This window comes from Panicum hallii, chromosome 2, assembly GCF_002211085.1.
Source record: "Panicum hallii strain FIL2 chromosome 2, PHallii_v3.1, whole genome shotgun sequence".
Classification (NCBI taxonomy): Eukaryota; Viridiplantae; Streptophyta; class Magnoliopsida; order Poales; family Poaceae; genus Panicum; species Panicum hallii.
In genome coordinates this window covers 40,406,545-40,420,492 of record NC_038043.1, presented here as the reverse complement: position 1 = coordinate 40,420,492, position 13,948 = coordinate 40,406,545, and positions in this window count along the sequence as shown.

The window sequence follows — 13,948 nt, the reverse complement described above, 5'->3', positions numbered from 1 at the left end:
CGGCTCGTGCAGGTGCGCATCGAGCCCTGGATGCTCTCCCACCCTTCTGTTCCCATCCCCAAAGCTCGCCGTCGCCGGAATCGATCGGTCAACGTCGGGTTGTGACCTTGACCGAGGGGGGGGATGGAGGAGGGATTGCGGGTTAGAAGAAACGAAAATCCAGGGGGTTTTGTGCTAAGTTCCAGGGACTGATGTGTAAACCTTGTTTGAATTATTGCTGTGAACTTTGAAAATGCATAGAAAACAGTAGAAAAATCAGAAAAATGTGAAATTGGTTGGGTTAGAAACCTTATGACAAGCTCTGTAACTTTTATTTTATCACCATGCCATGAAAGTACATAGTTTGTTCTGTATTTTAAATGCTAGTAAAAAGATGCATTAATTAAATCTTGTGATCCATAGCCTTGTTGCTGTTAGTTTTTAGAGCATGTGTTATAGGTAATGTAAGTAGCTCTGTATAAATTTTTGAGACCTAGATCAGCTCTCTAAGCTAAAGTAATTAGTTACTTTTGTTATAAGTTAGTAAGAGCTTGGCAATTTAATTTCAGTAGTGTTTATGCATATTTAGGGATGAAATTTCTACCATAACTTGGTCTTTATAGGTATAATCCCTCATAAAAATTTGAGAATCAGAAACCTCAAGTAACTTGAGTTATAAATGTTAAGCTTAAATTCAAAGGTAATCCATAAATAATAATTATTATGCATGAAAAATTATGAAACTTTTCTGGAATGTTAGTCTTGAGTAGTTTATACTGTCCTTAAGTTTTGAACCCTAATCTTAGTATGAAACTCCAGATATAATTGCATCTTGAAATTTTACTTTGGATCTTGTTTAATTTTGTGGCTTAGTTCCTTTTAAAATAAAATTCCAATAAAATTTCAGTAACTAAGTCTAATACCCAACTATGTTCAGTAAAATTTGTAGCTCCTGTTTTAAAATATCTTGCCCTATAAAAATTATTCAAGTTGAACATATTATTTAATTAAATGAATTGTTCTAATTATCTATTGTATAACACATCTAGAGTAAATGTTATTTCAATTAAACCCATTTAGGATAAGTTTCATAAATATTAATTACTTTTCTTAACATATGATTGCCTAATTAATCCAAAGTTAGCCATAATTAAGTAAAAACCTAAGGTTAATCACAAGGTTTAGCTAATAAAATAAATGGAGATTGCTAAGTAAATTTAATGTTACTTATAGTGATTAGATACACTACCTCTTGTAGTTAATTAAATGATTAGGGTAACCCAACCCGGCTGCTTAACGAGACTAATTAGTTTAATTAGTACTCGATAAATGACTGCCCAGTACGGGGTAGTTAGATTGTCATCGTAATGTGATTTTCTTTAAGATAGATTGCAACTTTATCGGGAAGTAAACTAAAGGTAAAAGGCATTCTATAACTTGTATTTTGCATCTCATGTAGACTCGACCACTCTCGCTGACGGGGATTATCAACTGATCCCAGAACAAGAAGAAGTTTGTTTGGAAGACCCCGGGACTTTTGTTACGGATTTCTCTGAAGCCCCGAACCAAGGTTCGGAAGAATCTAATTTGACTAACCCCAACCCTACCAGCGAAGGCAAGCCCCGGACATAACCCCTACCTTATTACACTGCAACTTATATTACTTATATATATATATCTCTTTATGCATTAGGTTCTTAGGAGTTGTTTGGAAACTTAGTTGCATTGTTCTAGGAACCAATGTATTGAACATTAGAACTGAGTTCGACTAGCTGCTCTGCTTATAGGACCGGTAGAAGTCGAGTGATTTCCTGTCACTCGCGCGACTTAGGAATTGTAATGATTTACATTCCTGTTGTCACTATAAGGATGCCGGACGGGAGTTTTATGAGGTATCATGGTCAAGATGATACCCCGTCTGTGTTGATGAATTTGTTAAGGTCGCAGTGTGTGGTAGCGGTGGTTAAGCGTTTGAAAGTACTAGCCACATGCCGTGAAATATGGTAAGCGGTAAGCCTAGTAACCGATCGGCCCGAGGAGTGGACACACCCCCCACCACATGTATTTGCTTCTTTTGGTTACTTTGTTCGACGTGTAGGCATATGTGTTGCTGGGCAACCAGGAGTACGGGTTTTGTAGTCGCGCTACAGACGTACGTCCTGCACTTTTGTAGTGCATATGACCTGCAGTCGCTTGTGGTGGCACTGATCCACGAGTCGGAATGAAAGGCAAACGGTTGCTTCGGAACGACTCTGTGGCGTTCCAAAGCGTGTGTGTTAGGTTTACCTTGCAAGGGTTGAATCTCGATTCAGAATCGTCCGCCTCTCACGATGTATGAGACTGCTTATCCCCTTTATCACATAGAGTAACAAGAGCAATTATGTGATTATTAAAGATGATGCTTGAGTAAATATTCTACCATGATTGGATAGATATAGGTGCTTACTTAGAATGGTTAATTCAACTAGAACCTGAAAACTAAAAATTGAAAATAAGGATCTACTCTTTGTTGCTTTTCAGCTGAAAAACCCTACCCAAAGCTAAAAGCCAGCATGAGTCTAGTTATGGGCTAAGATATACCCAATTCCGGGTAAGTCTTGCTGAGTATTAGTATACTCAGCCTTGCTTTGTTGATTTACTTCAGGTAACCCTTCTGAGGAGCCCACGTTCATTACACCATGGCCTTACCCTTTGCCTGATGGTTGGTCCGTGGAATGGGATCCGTCCCCGGCCAACACAGACTCCGCCGAATGATATTATGCCAGGGCTAGCATAATATCTGTAATGACGCCGTGTATATTAGCTACGCTTTTCAAACTCCGCTGCTTTGAATTCAAACTTAAACTTGTTTTGTAATAATCTCTCTTTAATGAGAACTAATGATGCTTTGTAAATTTTTGTAATATATCTGCCTGTGGTGTAAATTATTTTGGCATTGTATCTCTGGACTCACCTTCGTGTGAGGTACCTTGTTGGATCCTGCGTTCGGTGGTTTATCGGGACGTTACCCGACAGACCAATAGTATTATACCGTTTGAAGTACGAGTTGGCCCTCCAGGAAGGACTAGCGTACTTGAGCCGGTATAATTCAGGTTGGTTCTGCCACAGCTGGTATCAGAGCTAACAAGTGTACCCTGGAGATATAATTAGCCTTAAAAAGTAATTTTTAGTATAAAATTTCATTAATCAAGTATTTGCGAACTACGTTGGTTCGTTAAGGATTATGTATAGTACGTAAGCCCTAGGGTGATACTATTATGGGAATTAAAGGTGGCTGTGATATATATATATATATGACTCTAACTTCCAGCATTACTTTTCAGTTGAAACTTAATTTCTTGCACAATTCAACTTTACTTTATGTAACGACATCTTCGATCGGAAGGTAAGAAGGTAAGAATCCTCAGCCAACTGAGGGAGCTTGGCCTTCCTGTCGGTGATGCGAACCGAACGCTGTTTCTCAAGCAGTGGCCTACTTGAGATGCTGCCAATGTACCAACCTTGGTTGACTACATTGGGAGTATATGGTTCGGCGCAGGGTATGGCGATCGCTGTTCATACCCCCGCATTTTTGCGGTATCCCCGTGAATACGTTATCCAATAACGTATGCTAACGTTGTCTGTACGACGGTAATTGTACAGATGCTGCTTCTATAGCGAGCAGTAATGAATGGGGACGCTTTCATGACATGCTGGCATGAAAGGTTCAATGGATATATATGCATTGTGGTTTTCTGCAGGTACACTAACCACGATTACGAAACTAGGACGGGTAGGACCTATCGACTAGTTAATAGTGAGAGACGTATCATATTGTGCCACCGTAACTAACCACGTAAGACCAAGATTACTTGGCAGTTATTTTTAGTTGTGAGATCGTTTAGTACGTGCATGCATAAATCCTTTAAGCAAATAAATTAAATGTTTAAAATTGATATTTCCTAAGAAATAGGCAATGTGTCGGTATTTCTTAGTTTGGGTAAGTAAGAATCCTTAGACGGGTATCTTAGGCATCCATCTGATTTCCAGCCTTTGCTGTTATCAGAATTCATTATCTTAATCCATTTTACCTTGTAAGCTTTTTCAACAGGGTAAAAATATCTTACCATTTGCATTGTTGTCGCAGATGGCTGCTCCTACTAGTACCTTTTGGGATCAGGAGGGGCATTTTCACACCAATGGCTTACATTGGGAAGGGTTTCCTCGTCTTTTGTGGGAATCCTTGAGTATGTTCCATTATACAGAGCCTCCTATGTACGATGGGGTAGAATATGTTGAAGAAGGAGTTTTCCGCTGCAGGGTTAAGATGATAATTCCTCAACACCCTTTCCGCTCCTTATGGCCTCCCATAGAAGTGGAAGTGGTTGGATATCGTCTAGTGGATACTCTTGAAACTGCTGCTTTAGAAGGAATCAAACTCTTCTGCAATCAACATCCGATTGAAGTTGCTGCATATCCTATTGGGTTATTTCCAACCATAGACCCGAGTAATTCGGACTGGGATGTTCGGACAGACCATTATGGTCATTTGCTAGGGGATGTAGCTGAAGAAACCGTCCGTATTGTTACCAGGTTTATGGATGTGCAGTACCGTTACCAAAAGCTACTGCGTCATGGGGTAAATCAGATAACCGGTGTGGCTCAAGGCCACTATCGGAATGCTGATCACCGAGTGACCCAAATAGAAGAGTTACAAGCTTTGGTAACCCAAAAAGATGAAATTATTGCAGCTAGGGATGAAACAATTCTTCACCGCGAAGATCAGATCATGGAGAGTGATCATCTTATCACTCAACGTGATGCTGTTATAGAGTTTCTACAAGAACATATTCATGATCTGATGCTCGAAGCGGATGGTGCCCAGGCTCATATTGAAGAATTGCAGCAGCAACCCATCCTTCCTGCTATACCCCTCGTACCTGAAGAGGAAGAAGAAGAAGACCCAGAGGAAATTGAGGGTGTTTCAGAGATAGATTCTGAGCATGGGGACCCTGTTATTAGTCCCCATCACTCTCTTTCTGGCAGTCAGTCTTCTGTAGGAAATTTCGACGATTTTTAGAAAAATCGTCAACTTTCGAAATGTAATCTAAGGGAATGTAATAGTTTAAGTAGTCCAACTTCACGCCATTTGATGTAATATAAATGGCCTATGTAGTGCACTTTCCACATGCAATGTGAGAACTATCTGAGTTAGCAATGTAATATAATTTCCGGTTTCATCATCTTGTTCATTATCTTTAAATTTTGATATGAGATGATTTGCGGAATATATGCATTGATTATGTTTTCTGAAATTGGGAGTAAGGATATTTGGTTAATAATGGACATCTCCTTGATTTCAGATGGTTGGAGCTACAAGAGGAACCCCGGAAGGTTTCAGGGCTGATCAAGCCAGTGGTTCTCAGCAACCACCACCACCTCCTCCTAACCTTGCCGAAGTCATGGCTCGGCAAACGGAATTACTTAATATGTTGGTTCAAGCTCAACTGAATCAACAGCAACAATTCCGAGGAGGCCGGGATGATCGTAATCCTCCTGTGGCTAGCTACCAAGATTTCCTCAGTACCCAGCCGCCTTTCTTCAGTAAGGCCGAGGAACCATTGGATGCTGATGCCTGGCTCCACATTATTGAGTCAAAGTTCGCTCTCCTGACCATACCATGTGCGGATTCTAGCAAGGCTTCTTTTGCTGCTCAACAACTTCGTGGTGCTGCTAGAATCTGGTGGGACAATTTTTATGCCATGCAACCTGCAGGGCATATCATCACATGGGATGAATTCCGGGTTGCCTTCCGAGCACATTACATACCCGCGGGATTATTAGAGCGAAAGCTTAACGAATTCCTGGCTCTTACACAAGGTGCCAGCACAGTTCTGCAATACGCACAGAATTTCAATCATCTGTGCCAGTATGCAGGGTATCATGCCGATAATGATACCAAGAAACAAGACCGCTTTCGTCGGGGCCTGAACACCAAACTCAAAGAACGCCTGAACCTTGTGAAGGCAAATACTTTCAGTGAGTTGGTCAACATGGCCTTGACTCAAGAAGACTGCATTGTGGCACATTCTGCCGAGAAGAAGCGGAAGAACCCTGCTGGACCCTCGAGTGTTCAACCACCGAGGTATCGGGTGGTTCCCAATATGCCGCCCAGAGCACCACAACGCAATGCTCCTACGGGAAGATTGGTTTTTAGGCCGCCTCAGCAGCAAGGAAGGTTCAGACCTCCTGTGCCACCACAACAAGCACAACAATCTGGCCAACGGCCAAATGTTCCGCAAGTGCCACAGAAGGGTAACAACTATCGCTGCTACAATTGCGGAAGTGCGGATCATCTCATTCGAGATTGTCCACGGCCTAAGAAATCCAATCCAGGGCAGAGCTCCACCCAGGGAAACCAGAATAAAGGAAAGAAGCCAGTGATGCAAGTCCGTCAAGGACGAATCAACTTCACCACTCTGGCAGAACTTCCAGATGGAGCTCCTGTCATGTCGGGTACATTTTCTATTTACCATAAACCAGTTGTTACTTTATTCGATTCCGGAGCAACACATAGCTTTATTGGTAACAACTGTGGAACCCGACTAGGACTTGAATCTTGTCCTATCCAGGGGTCATATATGATCACTACCCCTGGAGGAAATACTACTTCCAACCGAATAAGTAGATATGTGCCAATTCAGTTAGGTAGTATAGAAATAAAAACTGATTTGGTGTTAATAAGTTTGGAGGGTATCGATATTATACTTGGGACAGACTGGATGACTAAGCATCAAGTCCGGTTAGATATCTGTTCCCGAGTGGTTGAAATCAATTCACCATACTATGGGATTACCACTCTTTATCTGCCCCAGCCAGAATATCTGCACCCCTGCACATATGCTATCATAGATATTAAAGTCAAGGATATTCCGATAGTATGTGAATTTCCCGATGTCTTTCCCGATGATCTGCCTGGAATGCCACCAGATCGAGACATCGAGTTCATCATTGAACTTCAACCTGGCACTGCTCCCATTTCAAAAAGAGCGTATCGTATGCCTCCAAATGAATTGGCAGAACTGAAAATTCAGTTGCAAGACCTTCTTGATAAAGGTTATATCCGCCCCAGTGCTTCGCCTTGGGGTTGTTCTGCTCTCTTTGTCAAGAAGAAAGATGATAGTCTGAGACTATGTGTCGACTACCGTCCACTCAATGCGGTTACAATTAAAAATAAGTATCCTCTTCCCCGCATTGATATCTTGTTTGATCAACTAGCTGGAGCAAAGGTCTTTTCTAAGATAGATTTACGCTCTGGTTATCATCAAATCAAGATCAGGCCTAGTGACATTCCAAAAACGGCCTTCTCAACCAGATATGGGCTTTATGAATATCTGGTTATGTCGTTTGGACTCACAAATGCACCGGCATATTTTATGTATCTCATGAATTCCGTATTTATGCCGGAGCTTGATAAATTCGTCGTGGTCTTCATCGATGACATTCTGATCTACTCCAGAACCAAAGAAGACCATGCTAACCATTTACGTGTCGTTCTTCAACGATTACGGGATCATCGCCTTTATGCTAAATTTTCAAAATGTGAATTCTGGCTGGATAGTGTGAAATTTTTGGGGCATACTATCTCCAGTCAAGGCATATCGGTTGATCCAACCAAAGTTCAAGAAGTTATGGACTGGAATCCTCCCACCTCAGTCCATCAAATACGAAGTTTTCTTGGATTGGCAGGCTATTATCGCCGATTCATTCCAGACTTCTCCAAGATAGCTAAACCTATGACTGAGCTACTCAAGAAAGAAGTTAAGTTCCATTGGGACGAGAAGTGTGAGGAAGCATTTCACGCCTTAAGAAAACTTCTGACGACAGCCCCAGTGCTAGCTCAGCCAGATAGTAACCAGCCTTTTGATGTCTACTGCGATGCTTCCGGAATTGGCCTTGGTTGTGTTCTTATGCAAAACAACCGGGTTATTGCTTATGCATCCCGAGCACTCCGGACTCATGAGCAAAATTATCCAACACATGATCTTGAATTGGCAGCAGTTATTCATGCTCTCAAGATCTGGAGACATCATCTTATGGGCGCTAAGTGTAACATTTACACCGACCATAAGAGCCTCAAGTATATTTTCACTCAGGCTGATTTAAATATGAGGCAAAGGCGTTGGTTGGAGTTAATCAAGGATTATGACCTGGAGGTACATTATCATCCGGGCAAAGCCAATGTGGTTGCGGATGCACTTAGCCGCAAGTCACATTGTCACTGTTTGACCCTATCCACTTTTAATGACACTCTTTGCCATCAAATGCGGAGACTCAATTTGGAGATTATTCCCCAAGGTAGTCTAAACCTGATCTCCATTGAGTCTACTTTGAGGGAAAAGATCGTCATGTCGCAGCTACATGATGAAGGTGTCAAAATTATTAAATCCAAGCTATCCCAGGGAGAAGCTAAGTATCGGTGTTTTCACACAGATCGTCAAGGAGTCCTATGGTTCAACGATCGACTTGTTGTGCCTAGGGATCATCAACTTCGTAAGCAAATCCTCGACGAGGCACATTTGTCCAAATTCTCTATTCATCCTGGTAGCACCAAGATGTATCACGATCTTCGGCAACATTTTTGGTGGACCAGAATGAAGAGAGAAATTGCCAAATATGTGTCTGAGTGCGATACATGCCAGAGAGTCAAAGCCAGTCATCTCAAGGCTTCTGGTACACTTCAGCCATTACCCATTCCGTCATGGAAATGGGAGGACATTAGTATGGATTTCATTGTCGGTCTTCCCAACACATCTCAGAAACATGACTCCATATGGGTAATCATCGATAGACTCACAAAAACAGCTCATTTTCTTCCGGTGCATACCACCTACTCTGCTAAGAAGTATGCTGAAGTCTATCTGGAACAAATCGTTCGATTGCATGGGATTCCGAAAACTATTATATCTGATCGTGGGCCTCAATTTATTGCACGGTTCTGGGAACAGCTACAATCAGCTCTAGGGACCAAATTGATTCGAAGCTCTGCATATCACCCCCAGACTGATGGGCAGACTGAGCGAGTTAACCAAATTCTTGAAGACATGCTCCGAGCTTGTATTATTCATTATGGTACAAGTTGGGACAAGTGTCTTGGTCTAGCTGAATTTGCTTACAACAACAGTTACCAAGCTAGTCTTCAAATGGCTCCTTTCGAAGCGTTATATGGTCGTAGATGCCGAACTCCTTTGAGTTGGTCAGAGACCGGTGAACGCAAAATCTTCGGACCAGACCTAGTTGTTGAAGCCGAAGATAAGGTTAAGGTTATTCAATCTAATCTTAAAACCGCTCAGTCCAGACAAAAGAGTTATGCAGATAAGAGGAGAAAACCTCTGCAATTCCAGATAGGGGATTTTGTCTATCTCCGAGTATCACCAACCAAAGGTGTCCAACGTTTTGGCATAAAGGGGAAGCTAGCACCTCGGTATGTCGGACCCTTTGAAATTCTTAATGTTTGTGGCCCAGTGGCTTACAAACTCCGTCTTCCATCTCAATGGGCAGCTATTCATGATGTGTTTCATATCTCTCAACTTAAGAAGTGTGTCAAAGTACCCACAGAAATCGTTGAGACAAGTACCCTTGAGATTGAACCTGATTTGTCGTACATCGAGCAACCTCTTCGAATTCTGGACACTAAGGAAAGATTCACCAGAAGAAGGGCAGTTAAGATGTACAAGATCTTGTGGGATCATCACACCGAAGAAGAAGCGACTTGGGAAACTGAGTCTTATCTTCAACGAAATTTTCCCGATTTTCTTCAAGCCAATCCCCAAATCTAAATATCCAGTTCTGTTCAGCTTCAGAATCTCGGGACGAGATTCTTTTTAAGGGGGGAAGGCTGTGATATCCAGGTAGTTAGACAATTAGATACTAAGTTTGGGTATATTCTATGTAAATAGGATAATGTATACAAGTTGTACAAAGCATAAGGGTATATTTGTAAATTATGAATTTTATAAGATCTTATATGCAAATGGGTGAAAATGTGCATAAGTGTTAAAATTTCAGTTGGCTATCAAAAAGAAAAGAGAAAAAGTTAAATAAACACTAAGGGAAATAGACTATATGAAATTAAGGACCTTTGTGTAATTACTACAAACATATAAGGATTTACTTGTAAAATGGTAAAAGATAAAAGTAAAACTCAGTTTTACCTAAGGACTAAAGTGCAAAAAGAAGTAGTCATGATTACTGCAGGAAAGTTTGCAAAAAGACCCTAAGCATTAGAGCAATTGGTTTGAATTACAAAACAAATTGAATGACACTCTAAAGTTTAAAATAAAACTTTATTCTTTGAGATTTGGAACTCGAACCTTAAAGCAATCTTGTAGGATTTAAAATTCTCTACAACTTTCATGTTGAGCATTTTTCCATTTGACCCTTGTAGCAGTGAGAAAACTTTAGATTACAGTGGGGTCCCTGAACTCTTTGGAAATTACGAATCAGTCCTTCTGACTCCTGTCTACCTTCTTCCTCCTCTGGCACCTCTGTTTTTCCTCTGCCTGGCGCCGCTTCTCCTCTGCTCTGCGTCTGTCGCCGCCGCCCACCGCCGGCACGGCTACCCGAGCACCACCTCCTGCTCCTGCGCGTGCCCACGCGTCGCCTGAGGACCCTCCCACCGCACTAGCCTTTCCTCGGTGTCGCCCCGTGCACCCGCCACGGGAACCCGACCGCCCATCGGCCGCCACCACATCGCCGCCGTGGAGGACGCCTGCCCGGGCCGTAAAGCCTTTCCTTTCACGCGCACAAGCACTACCAGAAGCTCTACATTCCATTTCCCAGTTTGCCGTGGCATTCCCTGTACCCTACACCCACCATCCGCGCTACTCCTCTCTCCCAGCTCCGGCCGCGCTCGGCACCGCCGCGGGCAGCTCATCCCGAGCCACTCCACGCCTCCACCGTGCCCTAGCCTGCACCACGCCACCCCTACGAAGCTCCCCGACCCGCCAATTGGGTTCTTGAGGCCCTACATTGGTCCCCCGACGAGCTCCCCGAGCTTCCTTGCCGCCGCCGTGACCAGTCCACCGTGGGGCTCCGCCTTCCGGCCTCCCTTAGCCCCAACTGACCCCGGCCCGAGCTCCAGCACATCCCCAGGCAGCTCCCCGACCTCTCCAACGTCGCCTAAAAGCACCAGAACACGGCCTCACCGGACCACTTCGCCGCCGGCCACAGATCCTCGTCGCGCCGCCGCTCCGAGCCGCCTCTCTTCAATTCCCGGCTCGTGCAGGTGCGCATCGAGCCCTGGATGCTCTCCCACCCTTCTGTTCCCATCCCCAAAGCTCGCCGTCGCCGGAATCGATCGGTCAACGTCGGGTTGTGACCTTGACCGAGGGGGGGGATGGAGGAGGGATTGCGGGTTAGAAGAAACGAAAATCCAGGGGGTTTTGTGCTAAGTTCCAGGGACTGATGTGTAAACCTTGTTTGAATTATTGCTGTGAACTTTGAAAATGCATAGAAAACAGTAGAAAAATCAGAAAAATGTGAAATTGGTTGGGTTAGAAACCTTATGACAAGCTCTGTAACTTTTATTTTATCACCATGCCATGAAAGTACATAGTTTGTTCTGTATTTTAAATGCTAGTAAAAAGATGCATTAATTAAATCTTGTGATCCATAGCCTTGTTGCTGTTAGTTTTTAGAGCATGTGTTATAGGTAATGTAAGTAGCTCTGTATAAATTTTTGAGACCTAGATCAGCTCTCTAAGCTAAAGTAATTAGTTACTTTTGTTATAAGTTAGTAAGAGCTTGGCAATTTAATTTCAGTAGTGTTTATGCATATTTAGGGATGAAATTTCTACCATAACTTGGTCTTTATAGGTATAATCCCTCATAAAAATTTGAGAATCAGAAACCTCAAGTAACTTGAGTTATAAATGTTAAGCTTAAATTCAAAGGTAATCCATAAATAATAATTATTATGCATGAAAAATTATGAAACTTTTCTGGAATGTTAGTCTTGAGTAGTTTATACTGTCCTTAAGTTTTGAACCCTAATCTTAGTATGAAACTCCAGATATAATTGCATCTTGAAATTTTACTTTGGATCTTGTTTAATTTTGTGGCTTAGTTCCTTTTAAAATAAAATTCCAATAAAATTTCAGTAACTAAGTCTAATACCCAACTATGTTCAGTAAAATTTGTAGCTCCTGTTTTAAAATATCTTGCCCTATAAAAATTATTCAAGTTGAACATATTATTTAATTAAATGAATTGTTCTAATTATCTATTGTATAACACATCTAGAGTAAATGTTATTTCAATTAAACCCATTTAGGATAAGTTTCATAAATATTAATTACTTTTCTTAACATATGATTGCCTAATTAATCCAAAGTTAGCCATAATTAAGTAAAAACCTAAGGTTAATCACAAGGTTTAGCTAATAAAATAAATGGAGATTGCTAAGTAAATTTAATGTTACTTATAGTGATTAGATACACTACCTCTTGTAGTTAATTAAATGATTAGGGTAACCCAACCCGGCTGCTTAACGAGACTAATTAGTTTAATTAGTACTCGATAAATGACTGCCCAGTACGGGGTAGTTAGATTGTCATCGTAATGTGATTTTCTTTAAGATAGATTGCAACTTTATCGGGAAGTAAACTAAAGGTAAAAGGCATTCTATAACTTGTATTTTGCATCTCATGTAGACTCGACCACTCTCGCTGACGGGGATTATCAACTGATCCCAGAACAAGAAGAAGTTTGTTTGGAAGACCCCGGGACTTTTGTTACGGATTTCTCTGAAGCCCCGAACCAAGGTTCGGAAGAATCTAATTTGACTAACCCCAACCCTACCAGCGAAGGCAAGCCCCGGACATAACCCCTACCTTATTACACTGCAACTTATATTACTTATATATATATATCTCTTTATGCATTAGGTTCTTAGGAGTTGTTTGGAAACTTAGTTGCATTGTTCTAGGAACCAATGTATTGAACATTAGAACTGAGTTCGACTAGCTGCTCTGCTTATAGGACCGGTAGAAGTCGAGTGATTTCCTGTCACTCGCGCGACTTAGGAATTGTAATGATTTACATTCCTGTTGTCACTATAAGGATGCCGGACGGGAGTTTTATGAGGTATCATGGTCAAGATGATACCCCGTCTGTGTTGATGAATTTGTTAAGGTCGCAGTGTGTGGTAGCGGTGGTTAAGCGTTTGAAAGTACTAGCCACATGCCGTGAAATATGGTAAGCGGTAAGCCTAGTAACCGATCGGCCCGAGGAGTGGACACACCCCCCACCACATGTATTTGCTTCTTTTGGTTACTTTGTTCGACGTGTAGGCATATGTGTTGCTGGGCAACCAGGAGTACGGGTTTTGTAGTCGCGCTACAGACGTACGTCCTGCACTTTTGTAGTGCATATGACCTGCAGTCGCTTGTGGTGGCACTGATCCACGAGTCGGAATGAAAGGCAAACGGTTGCTTCGGAACGACTCTGTGGCGTTCCAAAGCGTGTGTGTTAGGTTTACCTTGCAAGGGTTGAATCTCGATTCAGAATCGTCCGCCTCTCACGATGTATGAGACTGCTTATCCCCTTTATCACATAGAGTAACAAGAGCAATTATGTGATTATTAAAGATGATGCTTGAGTAAATATTCTACCATGATTGGATAGATATAGGTGCTTACTTAGAATGGTTAATTCAACTAGAACCTGAAAACTAAAAATTGAAAATAAGGATCTACTCTTTGTTGCTTTTCAGCTGAAAAACCCTACCCAAAGCTAAAAGCCAGCATGAGTCTAGTTATGGGCTAAGATATACCCAATTCCGGGTAAGTCTTGCTGAGTATTAGTATACTCAGCCTTGCTTTGTTGATTTACTTCAGGTAACCCTTCTGAGGAGCCCACGTTCATTACACCATGGCCTTACCCTTTGCCTGATGGTTGGTCCGTGGAATGGGATCCGTCCCCGGCCAAC